Consider the following 18762-nt stretch of genomic DNA (forward strand, 5'->3'; position numbering starts at 1 on the left):
TCCCTGGGAGTTTCCAACCCCAAAATGGCTCAGGCTTGCGCAGTGGTGCCAAATATGGCACACAGATTATTCTGAGCAACTCACAGCCTGGTCTTACACAAATAGTGAAGTAGAAGTGGAGAAGTGGATAATTCTGGTGTTCTCTTTCTTCGTGCCTGTCCTCCCTACCGTCATTGATTGAGTGAGTCACTCATTGATTCATTGATTCAAACTGTTACAGAGCGCGGGACACTGGTAGGTTCAGGCTATACACAGGGACCATGTGAGCTGTGGCCTGGGGAGTTTGCGGCCTGGAGGGAATTTGTCTGTCAGCCAGGAACACAAAGTGCAGGGGGTCTAGTTGATGGAAGGAAGGCCAGGGAAGCTAGGAGGAGGGGGAGGAGGCCGGGAAAAAAGGAGTTTGGTCTGGGAAACATCTGCAAGACAGTGTTTCATCTGATCTGAGCAAGGGGGATCCTTCTGCCGGATTCCTGCTAAGGTGTCGGTTGTTAATTAAAGAAAGTGCTAGCCGCCGACAGCGTTAAAGTGTGGCCCTTCCTTTTGACAACCGTATTTGTTTTCGTTGCCTGCTGCCCGGGAAGCGTGTGGCATTGGCATCAAGTCGACCTGGGTTCAAAACCTGACTGCCCATCGCTGTCTCTAACTTGGAGCAAGTCATTTGGTTTCTGGAATCTTCACTTGGTATAAACCGGAGAGTATCTTCTTTACCCCAAAGGGTTGTTGTATGGATTAAATGGGATGGCACATAGAAAGGGCTTAGCTCAGAGCTGGAACTGCACAGGTGCTCAGTAATGTGGTTTTGACCTCAGAAAATTAAACAAGCATTAATATGATCCAATTCTATCTCCGGGTGTGTTCAGAGGAAATGAAAGGAGACTCTCAAAGAAATGTTTGTACACCCGTTATTCACAATAGCCCCAAACCGGAAGCAACCCAGGTTGGATGAATGGATAAACAAAATGTGATACACACACACACACACACACACACACACACACACTGGACATTAGGCTTAGCCAATCACAAAGGGACAAATACTGCATGATTCCACTTATATGAGGCACCTAGAGTAGTTACATTCATAGAGCCAGACAGCAGAATGGTGGCTCCCAGGGGCTGGGAGGAGAGGAGAATGGGGAGTTGGTGTTTCGTGGGCCGAGTTTCATTTTGGGGTAATGGGAAAGTTCTGGAGATGGACGGTGGTGACAGTTGTACAATAATGTGAATGTACTTTGGTGGGGGGAAGGGCAGAGGGACAGAGGGAGAGAGAGAGTCCCAAGTAGGCTCTATGCTCAGCACGGAGCCGACTCGGGGCTCAATCCCACCACCCTGGAATCATGACCTGAGCTGAAATCAAGAGTCAGGTGCTTGGCCGACTGAGCCACCCAGGGGCGCCAACAATGTAGATGTACTTAATGCCATCAAACTCTACAGTTAAAAATAGAAAATGTTGTTATGTATATTCTATCACAATAAAAAATGTTGCTTTTACTCTCTTTCTCCAGCAGTGGAGCCTCTACAGACTTCTCTCTTCTTCATAAGGGACGTGGACAACCGCAAGCTTGGTGTGACACTTCTAAAAGGTCACCCCCCCTGAGCTTGTTGCCTCATTATCAACGGATCCTGCCCAGACTCCCAGAGAGGGCGATTGATTAATCAATGTTCTGTCGAGGCCAAAGAGTCTGTACATCAGGCTGTTTGGAAGGAAGCTGGCTGTAGACTGGAGTCAGGCAGAGGGAGGAGAGGCCGAGGAACATTCACCGAGTGTCCACCGTGGGCTGGGAAAAGTGCTCAGCAGTTGCCAGGCATACGAATGACAAGCTTCTGCCCTCAAGGAATTCACAAGGAACTTCTCCCCTTATGGCCAGCCGGCCATCCCCCACTGTGGAGATGGCAAGGAGGGGAAAGGGGAAATGATACACTTTTGCAATTGTCTCTCTGGACTCAGGACCCAGAGAGTTTTCTAGGGCCCCCAGAAGACCTGGCTCCTGAGGCTAGCCCTGCTTACTGACCTTCAACACAAAAGTGCCTCTGTGTCCAGACCTGGAGGAACAGTCAGGGTTGTCTGGTGGGATCGTCACAGTGCTGAGGTTGGTAAGAGCCCAGGTCATGGGCAGAAAGGAAGGGAAACCTATCTGGGTTTCCTGCTTCCTGCAGCCCCTGGGCGGGGGTGGGGGTGCAGGAGGGCCAGGATTTGCTTCTGCTAGCATTCTCTGGGGATCACATGGCCCAAAAGTTAGGGAATCTTTATGGGGACCCCCCCAAATAGTTTAGGGTCCTGAAAAGAAGCTCTCATATTTCCAACATCCCCCCACTAGCCTCAGGCATATGGCAGATAGGGATCCCACTGCAGAGGGTGCTTGGCAGTTCAAACATGAGGTCCCAAGTCCAAGGAAGTGTTTTAACTCATTCAACAAACACCTATCAAGCCCCTACTTACTACCAGGCATGTTAATAATTCAGGCTATGCTCTTAAACTGGACAGGAGATAGAGGTCTAAGTGTAATTTCTAAAAAGTTGAAAGTATAAGTCTCCTACAGATACAGAATAAACGTGTCAAAGATTTTCTTTAACTCATCCATTAATGAGGTGACCAATAAAATACGCTGGTTCAAAGAGCCTTTAAGGAACTGGATTTAAAGGGAAGACACACCGGTGCACCTGGGTGGCTCAGTTGGCTGAGCGTCTGACTTCGGCCCAGGTTATGATCTCAAAGTCTGTGACTTTGAGCCCCGCGTCGGGCTCTGTGCTGACAGCTCAGAGCCTGGAGCTGCTTCGGATTCTGTGTCTCCCTCTCTCTCTGCCCCGCCCCGCTCACGTTCTGTCTCTCTGTCTTTCAAAAATAAATGGATGTTAAAAAAAAAAATTCAAAGGGAAGACACATCAAAATAAATTTCTTTGTAAGTTGGAGACAAATCTGGTAAGTGTCCTGGAGAGCAATTAAACGGGTTATCTCTCCTACCAGCCAGAAATCATTTGACTCTCTACCGGACGGTGAACTGGTCTTCTAGAGCATGCCATCCAATAGATATACACTGGGAACCATGCGTGTGATTCAAATTTTTTTAGTAGTCACGTTAAAAAGTAAAAATGAACAGGTGAAATCAATGTTAATAATACATTTTATTGGGGTGCCTGGGTGGCTCGGTCAGTTGAGCATCCGACTCTTGATTTCAGCTCAGGTCAGGATCTCAAGGTTGTGGGATTGAGCCCCGTGTGGGGCTCTGTGCTGAGCATGAAACCTACTTAAGATTCTCCCTCTCTCTCTCTGTCTCTCTCTCTCCTTCTGATCCTCTCCCTTGCTCACACACGCTCGCTCTCTCTCTCTCTAAAATAAAAAAAAAATTAATTAATAATATACTTTATTTAACCCAACAGGTCCAAAATACTGTCATTTTAACATGTGGCATTAGCACTTAACACGTTAAGTGCTCAAAAGCTCTATGTTGATAGCACAGTTTTAGAGAATTAAATAAGCTTTGTGTTGGTCTGTTAAACAAAGCTTCACTATGACAGGGCAGGAGTATGCAGTCATCCTTTTGACCTTATCTAAATTTTGGATAATTTAAATTTTCCCTAATATAGTTAATATCCTAACATCTACATAGGTTCCTTGGCCCAATTAGCAGAAGTACAGGAAAGGTGAGTCCAAACTAGGACTCTTAACACAGTTTGTGCAGGGGTGTGTGGGTGGCTCAGTCAGTTAAGCGTGGGACTCTTGATTTCGGCTCGGGTCACCATCTTGCGTTTCGAGAGATCGAGCCGCGGGTGGGGCCTGTACCGTCAGCGTGGAGCCTGCTTGGGATTCTCTCTCTCTCCCTCTTTGCCCTTCCCCAGATCATGCTCTCTCTGAAAATACATAAACTTAAAAAAAAAAAGTTTTGTGCAAGGCATTCAGGTAAATACCGAGTGCAAACAAACGCTCTTGTAAAGGTGTATCGGGGGCTGTGCGGGGAGAAAATTCTGCTGGTGGGATGGGTGGATCAGGAAAGACTTCCCAAGAGATGAGTAGTTTTCACAAGGTAGACCAAGTGGGGGCTGCTTCGAGCAACCTGCTAAAGCAGGACAGTGCAGAAGTTCAAAGAACACTCCTCCTTGAATGTGTGGGGAGGGAGGGACAGGAAATGAGGGTTGATGGGCCAGACGGTCAAGGGTCTTGGGCATCTCACCTCTACCCAACAGGGAGCCATAGAAGGGTTTTCAGAAAGGGAAGGACATGGTCAGACTTGTCTATTAGGAAGACCCTTCAAACAGCTGTTAGCCGTGTGGCTGGTGGAATTTTCCAATTCTTTCCCCTCTCGTTACCCCAGTGGTGAATGGGGATGAAGTCTGCGTCAAGGTTGGTAGCTAAAAATATTTCCTAGGCATCAAATTACAGATGTGATGCCCAAATCCAGAGTGAAGAAGGCACTGGCCAAGTGGGCAAGGTGGCTTCTGAGGTCAGAACAGAGTAAAGATTCCTTCTGGGACCTGTGGAGGGGCTGCAGGTGGCTTTTGTGGATTAGTGACTTAGTAGCCAGTACCCTGGCAGCCTTTGGGGCCAAGTGAGTACAAAGTAAGAGAAATCTCAGCTTGGCATTCACTCAGCCACTGGCCAAGCGAGGCAGGCCAGGACACAGCTTTGGGCTGTGTTTATCCCCATCATCTGGATAGAGATAAGGGCTGCCTTTGATTTCTCTTGCCCTTTACATCTGAGAAGCTCAGAGTACTTCATGGGCATTCTTGAAGATGCTGGTCTCTCACTCTGGCAAGAGGAGGGTCAGACAAGGGCACGGAGAGCTGGAACGGGCACAAATGGTGCCAAGAACCAGGAAGAACTCCTGAATTTTCTTGAGACACCCTCTTTGGTCCCCCAGCTCATCAATGTCAGGGAAGAGGAAGCTAACCTGTGTTACTTCTAGTTCTATCTGAAGTGCACAGAACAAGCCACTTTGGGCCAAGAGCCTGTGGCCCCAAGGAAGGTGAGAGGTAGCGTAGGGAAGGAGAGATTTCAGGATGGCTTGGTAATCAGTGTCTGTGTTGGTGGTGTGTGCAGTGAGGGTGGGCGCCGAGGGGTCCTCGGTCAGCTTCCTTACAACTGATGTGTCTCTAAGTGGCCCATCCGCCAGCTGGCTGTGTTCCGAATATCCCACATGGGTGCGGTTGCCTTCCCGCCACGGTTGAGACCTTCTGCTGACGAAGACCTCCTCTCTTCCGTCCTCCACCAGAGCTAACCCTCCTGCCCCGGCACCTCCTGGAAAGGCTGTAGGATGACCTGGGCTCTTTCTCTCCGGTTTAGGTCTCCCCAATAATCCTCTAGTAGAGTCTACCTGCTCAATTTGGGAAGGTTCCTTAGTGTTCATCCAGGAAAGAAGGGGGAGAGGGAGGAAGTTAAGCTTTACGAATGAAATGTCAGGTACTATGCTAAAGCAGTAAGAATGCAGGATCTTAATCGAGCCTTTGGGGGAACCTGCTAAGATGGGCAGTATTATCCCCAATTTTGTAAGCGCTGTAGCTCAGCAGGCAAGTTGTCAAAGATAGCACAGCCAGCGGTAGATGCAAGGCTAGAGCTCCGGTTCTCCAGAGCTGTCCACGGTCAGTCCCAAGTAGAGCTGATCTAACTCTAGAGAGATCTGTGATGGAGCAAAAACCCCAGAGTGACGGCTGGCTAAAAGGAGCCACCAGGGGCCACCTGGCTCCACCTGTTTTCACAGTCTGTGCTGGCCCAGCCTCTAACTTTCAGACTAATCGTTCTTCACATTGGCGGGAAGTGGGCACAGCAAGTCTGATGAAAGATTCGAATCCTGCCTGTAGAATATAACATACAAACAACATTGGCTGCAACTTCGGGGGGCGCACGCACCCTGAGAGTCCAGAAATGGTCTTTGAGACTCAGGAAGTCTGCATAGGAGCCTAGGTGGGGAAGAGAGCCAGGGTTTGGAAGGGTGGAGGAAGACAGAAACAGTGCTATGGGGGCAGGGCGGAAGCAGAGAGGTGGCCACTGACGGCCAGGGAAGGGGTCCCTGGGCTGAGCATCAGGTGCACGGGGCACCTCCCAGGGTGAAGTGTGTTGGCATCAAGTGAGGTCACCAGAAGGCATCATGGAGCCCTGGGGGTGCTGAGGGGGGCAGGGTCCCCCAGGCCAGTCCTGGCCCATTCCAGAACTGGGTTTTGTTCTACAAACGGATTCAGGAACACAACTCAGAGTTCTAAACCTCCATTTGGCAAGCGGATTAAGATTTCTCCCCCTGGGGCGCCTGGATGGCTTAGTTGGTTGAGCGTCCGACTTCAGCCTAGGTCATGATCTCACGGTTCAGGAGTTGGAGCCCTGCATCGGGCTCTGTGCTGACAGCTCAGAGCCTGGAGCTGCTTCGGATTCTGTGTCTCCCTCTCTCTCTGCTCGTCCCCCGCTCACACTCTGTCTCTCTCTCAAAAGTAAGTAATAAACATAAAAAAAGATTAAAAAAAAAAAAAGATTTCTTCCCCTGAAGCCAGAAGTGTCCACAATGACAATAAAAACCCAGAGTGGTCTTGGTCTCAGAGTAACCCAAACCTTCCATCCGCCAAGCAAGGGTGGGGTGGCGTCAGGCTAACCCAGCCGCCAAGGCAGCCTGTTAAAAATAATGCTTACGTAAAGAAAACACCCCCAGAAAAAGAATCCCGAGTAATCTGGGCGGGCTGGAATAAACGCCTCCTGTTCGGACCTACCTCTGAGATGAAATGATCTATTTCTTCCTTGAACTGCTCCCCCAGTTCTGTTCATTCACGTGCTTGCTCAGCAGACACCCAAACAGTGTTTTGGGTTTGCCCAGCTGTTCTATTTCCAGCCTGTTGAGTTCATTTTAGGTTCCACGGTCGGGATTGGTCCCTCCTCCTTCTCCCTCCTCCCTTTCCCGGTCCTCCTCTTCCCGCATTTTCTCACTCCTCCCGCCCCACTTCCCTTCCGACTCCTCCGTCTCCCACCCGTCCTCCCTGCCTCTCTCCCCCACCCCCCTCCAGGATCCCTGCTCTCTGTCTCTCCTCTAGTGCTTTCTCCCACGTCCCTACTCTTCAGCTCCTATGCCCCAGAGCTCACGGGTGTGTGTAGACAAGCCCTGGGAGAGAGGAGGACTGCAAGGTGGGGTGCAGGTGGTAGCCCTGGCAGCAGGCAGCTTGGCGGGCTTTTCACGGTCAAGTACACAGGTATCACACAGGTGCTTCACGGCCACCAGGAGGGAAATGGCCTCACCAGCCGGTCACCTCGAGAGCATCCATGCCCCGGGGCCCTGCATCATGCTTGGACACTGCCTCCGTCCTGTCATCCCCCTAGTGAATGGCCCTAGCAAAGATTTCGGGAAAAGGGTTTCTAGTGCTTTCTGTTGTGGAAGTCACACCTGCCAAGCCCTATTCCCCTGACTGTGTCTCTACAACACGGCGGATGTGCACAGAGCACCATTCGCCTGCCTGAGCCTGGCTAGCTGTTTCACCTATTTCACCTCTCTTTGCTCCTCCTGGCAAAAAAAAAAAAAAAAAAAAAGGCACAAGCAGCAAAGCCAGTGGCAGCTAAAATTCTGGGTGTGGGCAGTTAATCGATGACAGGAGAGGGGCCAGTGCCACGGGGCCAGCTGCAGCCTGTAGAGCCATGGGTCAGGGGCATGGGGGTGGGGCAGACTCAGGCTGCATGGGTTCAGCTCAAAATCGGGATGTGAAATCTGTCTGTGAGATTGCTGTCGGGCTGATCTCCGTGCCTTGGTTCCTTATCTGTCACATGGAAGTGATTAAAAGAGCTCTTACCTCCTAGGTTTGTTCTGAAGATGAATCCGCACAGAAGGCTTAGGACAATGCTTGGCCTGTCAGGCGCTCAATGTGAGCTATTACTATTTCCAGAAGCACCAGCTCTCCTCTTCTGGAGGAACACCCCAGCCCCTGAGGAAAGGTCAGAGGAATGATAACCTTTCACCTCAGGTAGTGCTCCAGGGGTTCCAGAAGACCCGTCTACCCACTTCCTCATTTAACCTTCATACCTCCTGTGGATGAAGGCAGGGGAGGTTTAATTCCCATTTCACAGACGTGGAAACTGAGGCCAAGCAATGTCATGGGACTGGGCCAGGCTCCTATGGAAACGACCCTCTCCAGCTTCTGTCTCTATGGCCCACTCGGGCAGCGGGGATTTTACCCACATTGGTGCCCAGAGAGTTGGAGAGGGCAGGAGGCTCATAAAAGAACACTGGTGAAGACTGAGAACGTGGAATATGGAGAAGGGAAGAACCTGGGACACGAGCCCTTGGCTGGTCCACGGAGACTCCAGGGACGGTCTGAAGCCATTAGCACCAGGAGAGAAAGGCCCGCTGGCCGGCCAGAGCCTGGGAAGCTGAGGGGAGTGGGGGGCTGTGGATGGGGGCACTGCTGGCAATGGGGGGGCGCTGGGCTGGCACACAGTGGTGGGTGGTAGAGGGAGGGGCCCAGCATCCCAGGGAACTGTTCTGGACAGATTCTGAGACCAGACATGGGCTAGAATGACAAGTGTGAATGGCAGAAGTCAGGAGTGAGCGGCTAGCTCATTCCCTGTCTACTCATTCATTCCTCCATTCATTCATTCATCATTGAGCTCCTGAGCACCGAGCAGGAGCTGGAGATAAAAGTGTTAATAAGTGAGTAAATAGTAAGTCCCCATAAACAAGTAAATAAGCAACAGGCTATCCCTGTGCTAAGTACTACACTAGAGAGGCGTACCAGGTACCGTGAGGGTATAAAGGAAGAGTCCAGGGAAGGTTCTCACCGGAGGTGACAGGTGAGCGGGCCTTGAGGGACGTATAAGTCCCTTGAGGGATGTATTAGTGTTTGCCAGGCAGGGGACTCAATACTGGAATATGGAAGGGGGTCCAAAATATGGAAGGGGGTCTTCGAGACAGAGGCAACTCCTATCACATATCACTTTTGATTTCCCTTTCGCGCTCCATTTTCTTTTAGTAATCAAAGCAAAGCCAAAATTCCTTGTAGAACTCTGGCCTCTACCTTGACTCACACAAGGAGCTCCTGCTTTCTCTCTCCTCTGGTCAAAACAAACAAACAAAATACCTACCCTCCCTAGAGTTCTCTGGTGTGAGGACTTCCAATAATAGAGAACAAGCTCTTACTCCATAAGCTGAGAGGAGGTCTAGTAATCCTATGTCCTGGGAAATGAAATATACATGGACCCTGATTTATACTACCGTGTGGATGACTGGCACAAGATACTTTTCTCTGCATATATTAGAACATGAAGAGAGGGTGGAGAGACTAGAAGGACCTGGGAAATGTGCGGGTGTTTGAGGTGCAGTAAGGGTGCAGCGTATTTAGTGAGGATAGACACAAACTCAAGAAGAGACATGGAGGGTTCTAGAAACCAATTTTCCAGTTCCGTCCAGGGAAATGCAGCTGGTCACAGTGCAGCACACTATGTCCAGAGGGAGAGTGCTGCCATTGGAGCCTTCTCACACACCCCCTACCCTCACCATCCCACCCCCCCCCCAGGCTCTCTGGGAGCTGGTTGCCACCTGGGGGGGGGGGGGGAAGGAAGGTCCTGAGAGAAATGAGGTCCCTAATGGATCTGCCAGGAGTACAAACAGTATCGTTCCCTCAGGGGGAGGAGGCAGTCCTGAGGCATGAGGCTAGACGCAGCTGGGGTGCTGGGAAGGAAACTGGTTCTGACTCCTATTCCTATAGTGCCCCCCTGGTCCACTGAGACGACAGCACAAGCTGGCCACCAGGCTGACCATGTATTGGCCTGGGAAGGGGGAGGGTCCTGGGGGAGCTTCTCGGTGCCGGTAGTGGAAGCCGTGGCAAAACTCCGCTCTCCATAGCAACTTGGCAGCCGCCACCGCAGGGAGGGCCACCATGGCAACAGCCGGGCCAGGAGCCGCTCTTCTGGGGGCACTGGGCCTCCTGGGATCACCCCTGGTCTTCCCGAGGGCCAGGTGCCTGGGCCTGGGCCAGGCGGGACACTGAGGGTATGGGGAAAAGTCTGTTTTTGTTTGTTGCCCCCCTCCTTTTTTTTTTTTTTTTTTTTTTGGTTTATTTATTTTTGAGAGACAGAGAGAGAGAGAATATGAGTGGGGAGGCGCAGAGAGAGAGAATCCCAAGCAGACTCCACGCTGTGTGCAGAGCCTGACTTGGGACTTGAACTCACAAACCATGAGATCATGACCGGAGCCCAAGTCAGGAGTCAGACACTTAACCGACTGAGCCACCCAGGCTCCCCTCCCTTGTTTGTTTGATTTGAACATTTGATCACGGATATTGAATTTTAAGTGACTGTCCTTGGACCTGGCGCCTAAAGGTGAGAAACCGTGGGGGGAGGTGGTGAGTGGCTCTCTAGGGAGATAAAGAACAGAGTTGCCCATGGTTAAGGAATCCCAGGCTTTGGTCCCTACAGAGGTCCCCTCAGGGGTAGTGACACCCCAGTGGCCCCAGGCTCTGTCAGCTGAGGGCTCAGGATGACCCGGGAGGAGCCCCGCTGTCCCACCCAGAGGCCTGAGCTGGGCCAGGAGGCTCCGAGTTCCAGAAAAAGTGCATATGGGTGAGGGGGACTGGCTTGAGGGCCATGCTGGGCCAGGCAACTTGTTTTTTGTCCCTCTTTCCCACCCCCCAACCCCCCAGCCTTGTCTTTTGCCTCCTCCCATCTGCCTTTTCCCCAGAGCACTTACCCCACAGGGCTCAGCCCTGAGGGGAGCCAGGGTGAATGAGCTCCCTCAGGTGGCTCACCGGTTGGGGAGGGGGTTTGACAAGTTCCTGAAGTTCCGAAGTTCTGGAAGGAAGAGCAGGAAGAGCTAGGAGAACTCCCCTCTCCGCCTCCCTCTCTCTCAGTCCTCATTATTCTGACAGTTTCTCAGGCAGGAAATGCATAATGTAAAGAGAAGAGCTTTCACGTTACTCCCCAAGGACTCCCAGGAATGCCCTAGAAGTGAGGTGCAGAAGCCAGCTGGAGACAGCTTGGAGGAAAAACATAGGACGCAGTTCAGCGGCTGCTTATGGCACGGCCATGTCTGCCCATTCATTCATTCATAAACTATTTACTGAGCCCCTAGCACTGTGCGAGGCCCCAGGTACTTACAGGGAGGCAGGCAAGGGGCAAATACATGGTCACGAAGCATGCTAAGCACCCCGAAGAAAATGAGCCCGCTGCAGTGATAGAAAACAACACGGGGCACTGGAGGGGGCCACCAGGGAAGTGACATTTAAAGCCACACCAGAGGGGTGAGGCAAAGGGGTCAGGTGAGGTGGGCACAGTGTTCCATTAAAGGTGGAAGAGACGCCGTGTGTAACAAAGGTTCGGGGGCTGAGGGAAGAGGGGTGTGGGGGGGCACGGACAGAGGCAGGGAGGGGTCTGAGGAGGCACAGGGCCGTGAGGGCCCCCCTTTACCTTGACAGAGTTTAGATTTTACTCAAAGTACAGTGGGAATCCAGCCGCTGTGGGTTGAAGATGGGTTAACGTGATCTAGTGTCCATTTTCAGAAGGCCTGTCTGGCTGCTGGGAGGACACTGGGGTGTAGACAGGCAGCTGGGGCCCAGTGAGGAAGGGGTGAGAGATGGAAGGCTTGCGAGGCATATTTCAGAACTAGGAATGACAGCATTGAGGTGGGCTGGAATGAGGGTGGGAGAGGTTATTATGTGTGTATTTAGTCTACCGGTCTTTTGGCCTAGCTCCCCCATTAGAATGTCAGCTCCATGAGGGCAGGGGTCCCACTGATTGGGTCACTGTTGGTTCCCCAGGATGCAGTATGGGCATTTGATAAAGATTTAACGTGAGTGAGTGAGTGAGTGAGTTAAGGTATGAGAGGGAGGGGTTAACGATGACACCCTGGTTTTTGCTCAGTCTCAGTGTGGATGGTGGTAGCACATGGACGGGGAGAGGAGGACAGGGAGGGAGAACCGTGAAATCAGAGTCCAATGTCAGGGGAGCGTGGGGGTGCTTTTGAGGGGCTGAGCAGGCAGGGTGAGTGGGTGTGGAGAGCAGGGAGGGGAGGGGGTCGTGCTCTCTGGTCACTGATGTACATGCAACATGGAAAGCAGTGCCTGGAATAGAGAAAAAGTTTAATATATGTTTGTTGGATGAATGAATGAATGAACAAATGAATGAAGTTGAGAGGAGAGTTCTGGGGCTGGACCTACAAACATGGCTGTCACCAGCTTCTGGAAGGCGTTTATGACTATAGGAGTGGGTGAGATCACCTAGCAAAGTGGGTGTAGAGAGAGAAAGGAAGGGACCTCCTCAGGCCAACCCTAGTCCCCACACCGGAAATTGCTGATTTACGAAGCAGGGAGCCTAGCTTAGCAAAAGCAGAGCCTGGCCGTTCTGGGAGACTCTTATGGAATAGCCCTAAAGACAGGTAAATATGGTGACTTGGGGGTGGGGGTGCAGGCTGGCCCCTCAGCCCTGTGAGAAACGGAGAAGCTTCCAGCACCAACAGCAGAAGGCCTCTGACCCCTCTGACCTGGAGCCACAGCTCTCCTGGCTCCCTCTCCTCAGCCCGTGATGCTATGGCCAGGCCCAGGTGAGGTTCCCCGGGAGAAAGCAGCTCCGAGCATCCCTGGCAGCCCTTGTGGCCCCTAGAGCAAACCATGCTGTCCGGGGCTGAGGTGTGGTGACCACGGCCCCAGGTGACTGGGCCAGCTCACGTGCCACCTGTCGTGTTGATCCCACAAAGGCCTGGAGCCGGGCAATGAGGGCAGGTGCTCACGGTGATAATGCTGTCAGGGCCCGGGAGGCTGCAGGGGCGGGTACTGGCCACACATCGCAGGGTATCAACCCAAGTGAGGGTATCAACCGAGTCATTGAACCAGATGCACCACAGATGCCAGTCTCAGCCCTGGCATACACCCAGGATTGGCTGGAAAGAGGCAGACAGGGAGTCTAGCAGGGAGTTCCCCTCCAGAGCGAAGGACTTTGAGGAAAATCATGCCAGGAAAAGAGCTTATCTGGGTCCTGTTAGGAAGACCCGGGCTCCAGACCAGCCTCCACCGCTGAGTAGCTGCGTGGCCCCCTGTCAGTCAGAACGTGTGAGAACCGGAAGAGGTCTTCTAATTCAACCTTCCATGCCGGGCGGAAGTTCTTCCCACAAACCCTGGCACGTGACCACCCAATGTCTCTCCGGACATTTCCAGGGACAGGAACCTCGTACCCACAAGGCGGTCATTCCTATTCGGCAGTTCTGTCAGAAAGGTCTTTTACCAAAGGCCTAGAAGGACCCAACGCTAGATGTTAATAGTGTGGCCTCCAGGGAGGAGCGTAGGACTGAGGGAGGATGACAGGGCCTTCCTTCCCTGTTGATTTGGTATGGGATGCTTTCAACACCATGTGGGGAATTTGTAATAGCAGGAAAACAAAAAGCCAGGTTCTTCTTTATTTGACCCCGATCTGTCCTCCTAACATTTCCACCTACTGGTCCCAGGTCTGCTCTCCGGGATCAGAAGATAAGCTAAACCCACTTCCCCTCAGATGCCTTCAAATACTGAAGATGGGGGTCCCTTTTCTTCTGCAGGCTGAGCTGCTCCTGCTATAACTTGGTCTCCAGACCCGTCCCAATCCCAGTCACTCCCTTCAGACAATAAAACTCAGTGGGTTGCAGAGGAAAGAATCAAGAATTCCATGAGTTGGGGGTTATGCTAATTAACAACGGCCCCTTTTCTGTGGGGGGTGGGGTCAGGCACTACCAGGGCACCCACTTGCCCAATTCCAATTGAGGTGAATGAAATGAAAACCATTAAAAGCAAAAATCCCTGCCCTGGGGCTGATGACTTAGAAGCCCCATTCCATTTACAAGGCAGGAAAGCACTGGACTCTTGGAGTCAGACTAGTTGGGTTCAAATCCCAGCTTGGCCCCTTTTTGGCTGGGTGACCCAACATGGCTGTCCTGCAGTTTTCTCTGTGAAACAAGAATAATGATGACACCAGTCTCGAAATGGGTTTTTAAGAGCATTAGATGTATTGCCCGGCACTCAATAAATGTTAGCTGTTTGGCATTATGACCCCCCACTCTCTCTGCCTGCTTCACAAGAAGATGAGGGCTTTACCGAAATGACGCTAATTCATAGCACTTATTTGAAAGGTGAAGCCAGAAACCAAACTGGGGTGGGTTACTGGAGGGAAGTTGCTCCACAACGCTCCTCCTCCCTCCCCCCCCAATATTTGTAAGCAATGATCATGTGCCCAGGGTTTTACAGGCACTGCTCACTGGGTTCTCCCAACAGCTCCATGAGGTAGGTGCCATCAATACTCCCATTCAACGGGTGAGGAAATAAAGATTCACACGGGTTAAGTAGGTTAAGTGACTTGCCCCAGGTCCCACAACTAGGAAGTCATGGAGCCAGGACTCCAAGCTGAGTGTGAGTGTGTCTGACTCCCAAAGTTGGTCTTGGACACCGGTGTCCTGTTCTTTGAACCAGCCCCCTCGTTTGGGCTCAGCCCCTGCTTTTTTGAGGAAGCCACGGCTTTCCTTTCCTGACAGCCCTGCCCGCTGTTCCTGTGAGGTGAAGCGGACGGGTAGTCTGTTCTCGCTGAACTCTACGCCCCTCTCCCCTCCAGAAGTCTGCACCAGCGTGTCACCGGGGACCCTGCATCTCCTTGGGTCCCCTGAGGGCCACCCTGGCCTCTGGTACCCCGGGGCTGTTTGCTGGTTCTTGGCCCCTGACCGTGAAACGGTTCCACACTCATCTACAAAAAACAAAACAAAACAAAAACCCCCAGCCATCTTGGACGTGGGCTCCGATGCGTAATATCGTTATGGAGCCAGAAGTACATCCCATCCCATTATGGCCTGGCCAAGCTTCTCTGAGGCCAGCCTGGCTGCAAATGGCTTTCTCCGGCCTGGAAAGGGGGGGCAGGGGCGCAGGCCCTGCTTGCCCTCCGCGGCCGGGCGAGATCTTATCTTTAATTGACAACTGGCAGCCTGCCATTGCTTTGCCTCGGCCGGCTCAGGCTCCAAGCCCGATTTTCTCTTGTGCCTCAAGAGCAGGCTTCCTCTCACTTCTTCTGTCCCCTCTGCCTTCCTCACCCCCTGCCCCCTGTTATGCGCTTGTCCTTTCTTGGCGTGACTGAACACGGCGAACTCAGAAGTCTGTGGGGAAAAGCCTGAGAGCTCCGGAAAGGGGTGAGGAGGGAACGAACACTTGCTGTGGGCATCTTCTCTACGTCATAGGCACACCGAGGGCACTGGGCCCGGTCCTTACACGCGCGGTCTTTGAAACCCAAACTGGGCTGTTGTGATCCCCTTTCTACAGAATGGCAAACTGAGGTTGGCTGAGCTGTTCCCAAGTCACCCAGCTAGTAAGTGGCTTTGAACTGAGGCCCTACGACCCTAGTTTATGCCTAGAGTAAGAGGGTGAGGCGAACAAACATGTGCCCAGAGCTGGCTGCGTGATTTACGGAGCCCGGTGCAAAAATGAACACGCAGGGCCCCTTCTTCCATCATTTCAAGACGGTGGCGGCTGAGCATGAAGGTGTGGGGCCATTTGGAATGAGCGCACAAGGCAGCACAGCTGGGAGCCAGCCCTGCGTGTGCCTCCATGTGACCGAGCAGGGAAACAACAGTGAGGGGCACGTGTCCCCATCCCTTACCCAGGATTCATTTATTCCCCATCGCTAAGTGGTCCCGGATGTGCCACCTGTCCCTTGCCGGCCTCAGTTCGTCAGCCATCCAGTCATCGCAATGACTCTGGCATCCCCAGGGCCTTGGCCCACATAGCACTGGTGCAATTCCAGGGAAGGTGGCGGTGGGGGGGGGGGGGGGGTCCTGCACAAGCAAGCAGGAATACAGGGGTACGCCTTCCAAACACATCTCTTCCGCGTCACGGAGGGGGTCAGATGGCGGTGGTGGGGACCAGAACACTGCCTGGGAGCCGGGGGTCCCCGGTCAGCCCTCTTTCACGACCCCGGGCAAGACTGTCCTTCTCTGGGCATTCGTGCCTAGCTCTAAACGCAGGGGTTGGCAGGCATCGGTGATTCCGGGTGGGGAAAGGGCTAGGATCGGAGTGTGTTGCATGTCTCAGGTGTTGGGGTGGAAGCCCGGGGAGGTCCCCACAGACACAGAGCCAGAAAGGAGAGGCGGACGCAGTCACTAGAGGCGGGAGCAGCAGGACGCTCCAGATGTCTTTATTGGGGCTCGAGCACAGCACGACAGTGGAAGGCGCGCAGACAGGGCGGCAGGGCCCAGCCTAGGCATGCCTCAGACACACACACACACACACACACACACACACACACACACACACACGAGGGGACAGCTTTACAAAAGGACTGACCAACGCCAGGGAGGGGCAGGGCGGGTGGGACTGCGGTGAGAGGGCCGCGGGAGGGGCAGAGGCCAAGGTTGAAGGGGTCACCTGGCCTCTGCTATTGCACGCGTCCTCTGGCCACCGGCCAGGAAGTACAGTATTGCAACTGGTCTCCGCTTGCCCGAGGCTTCCCCTTCTCAGACCCCTGAGCCAGAGGGGCAGACAGACCCCTTCCCTGCCCGTCTGCCCAGCAGCATCTTTGAAAACAAATGGACGGAGGAGACAGAACAAAAACCCCAAAATAAAAAAAGACAAAACGCCCCCTCGGTCCAGGACACAGGTAAGGTGGAGGAGGAGTCGAAGAAGCTCCAGAGGAAGTCCCCTGGAAGTCCCCCAAAACTGGGGCGTGGGGTGGGAGGTAGAACCCCAATCTGGGGTGGGGTGGGGCCAGTGGAGCAGTGACCCCGGGGGGCAACCGGGCCTTCCCCACAGACCACCGGCCACAGGGGAAGGAAACAACCCCGAGGGGCCAAGTCTGGCCTGCCTGCCCCCCCCCCCCCCCCCCCCCCCGCCCTTGGGACTGGCAGAGCCCAGACGCTCTTTCTTGGGACATTCCACACACGTGTTCAGCAGAAACAAGGAGTCAGTGAAGAAGAGGGGGGCCTGGGGGCGGGGCCTGGGCCTGGGGAGACACAGCCTAACAGAGAAGACAGACCACCAGTAGCACGTGCACCACACACGAGTATAGTACGTACGAATATAGATACTATATGTGCATATATATCTCTTCGGTGTACAACAGAACAGAACATCAGACCCAGATGGCTCTGGGCCTGGAGGGTCACATGGGAGGTTTTCCATCAGTCCTGTGCAAACAAGGGTCTCTGAGTCTTTCCCAGCGAAAGATTCTTGCCAGGGTTCCAGAGTTTCCCTAAGCCTTTGGCTTTCTGTCTGTCTGCCTGCCTCTCTCATGTTGGTGCCGCTTAAGAGAGGGTGAGGACTTCAGCCTGGGCATAGCTGGGCGAGAGGGCGTCTTGGCAGGTCTCTGTGTTTAAAGAGCACAGGTGTGAGACACTGGGACGCACGCTTTCGGCTCAACATTGCCGTCTGGGGGGGCAAGGAGTTCAGCAAAAGAAAGGGAGAAACAAAGAATGAGATGTTAGAAGGAAGCCAGCTGCTGACCCACAGCCTGTGGGCTAAGGACTAGGCCAGGAGCAGAGCTGGAAGGCATGGGGACCCCGGGCTAAGAGGCCAGGAAGAGCAAGGATGGGTCAGCGAATGGGGTGAGCCCCTTCATCACCCCTCTGCCTACCCAGCACTAGGCCAAGGTGACTCGTAGGCCATGTTACAGCTTATCTCCATACCTGCTCACGTAACGAGCTCCAGGAATCACAAGCCCTCAGGTCTTCAAAACCCCAGTGCTGTGGGCAGAGGGATCACAGCCCTACATGCTGGCACGGAGGGAGTGGGGGACGTTCCTGGTGTGGCCTGGAGTCCAACCTGGGCGGCCCACCCCCGCATAGCTCCACCTGCCACCTACCACCTGGGCCCACTCCATTGTCCCCGGGGTGGAGGGACGGGGGTGGCTGGTGAAGAAGGTGCCTGAGTGTGCTGCCCTGTCGTGCCCGGCCACAGTTCCTCAATCTGGCAGGAACAGAGTTCTAGCAGTTGGAGGGTGGATGCCGAAGGGGAGGGTCAGGGAGGATGTACGTGTCCATCTCAGAAGAGAAGGCCAGAAAGGAGCATCTTATTGAGAAACCCAACCCTTCTCAGTGAGCCCTTCTCGGCAGCTCAGCCTCAGCCTGGAATGTCAGTGGCCTGGGTCTTCCCTTCCCCTACCCTCCCAGCAGGGGCACAGGCAGGGCGGGCAAGGAGGCTGCTGTGGGGGCAGGGATTTGGGGGTGATACTCTCTGACCAGGGCAGGGGAGGCCCTCCTCTCCCAGGAAGCTCTGTGACAGGGTAGTCTGGGCCCAAGGGGGTGACTCCTGGAGCCCCAGCCCTCGGGCTGGTACTCAGTCTCCCCTCTGACTCCTGGCCTACACTGAACAGACATCTTCCACCTCTGGTTCCAGCTCACAGCTCTTCCCAGAAGCCCTGGGGGCTGACAAATGCCTCTAAGTTTGTCAGCAGGCCTGGTACAAACTCGTAAGGTGAACAACTCCTACCCCGGCTGCTTCCCTGCTCTGTGGGGGAGGGGGTGGGCCCCAGCTGTGAGGGAAAGGCTTCTAGAAGACAAAGTAATGGGTACAGGTCCAAGTCTACACCCAACGTGAAGCCAACTGTGCTCTCAGATTACAGGTGGAAGGGAGAGCCTTCCCCTAAGGAAGGAGGCCCAAGGTCTGGACAGGCTGAGGCCCACGTAGGCAGCTGCGTTCCTAGGCAGGGCCCCGTGTACAGTGGGTCTCTGCAAACTCCAGGACTCACTTTGCCCCTTCCCAGGGCCCTGGGAGGTCCAGAGGTCCTGAGAGGTAGCAGCCTACTCAGCCGTCCTGTTAGCTAGGTCCTCTGTTTCCCCTACGGAAGCCAGAGAACCAGGGGGGACAGGTGGGAGC

Source organism: Prionailurus viverrinus, chromosome C1 (genome assembly GCF_022837055.1).
Source record: "Prionailurus viverrinus isolate Anna chromosome C1, UM_Priviv_1.0, whole genome shotgun sequence".
NCBI lineage: Eukaryota > Metazoa > Chordata > Mammalia > Carnivora > Felidae > Prionailurus > Prionailurus viverrinus.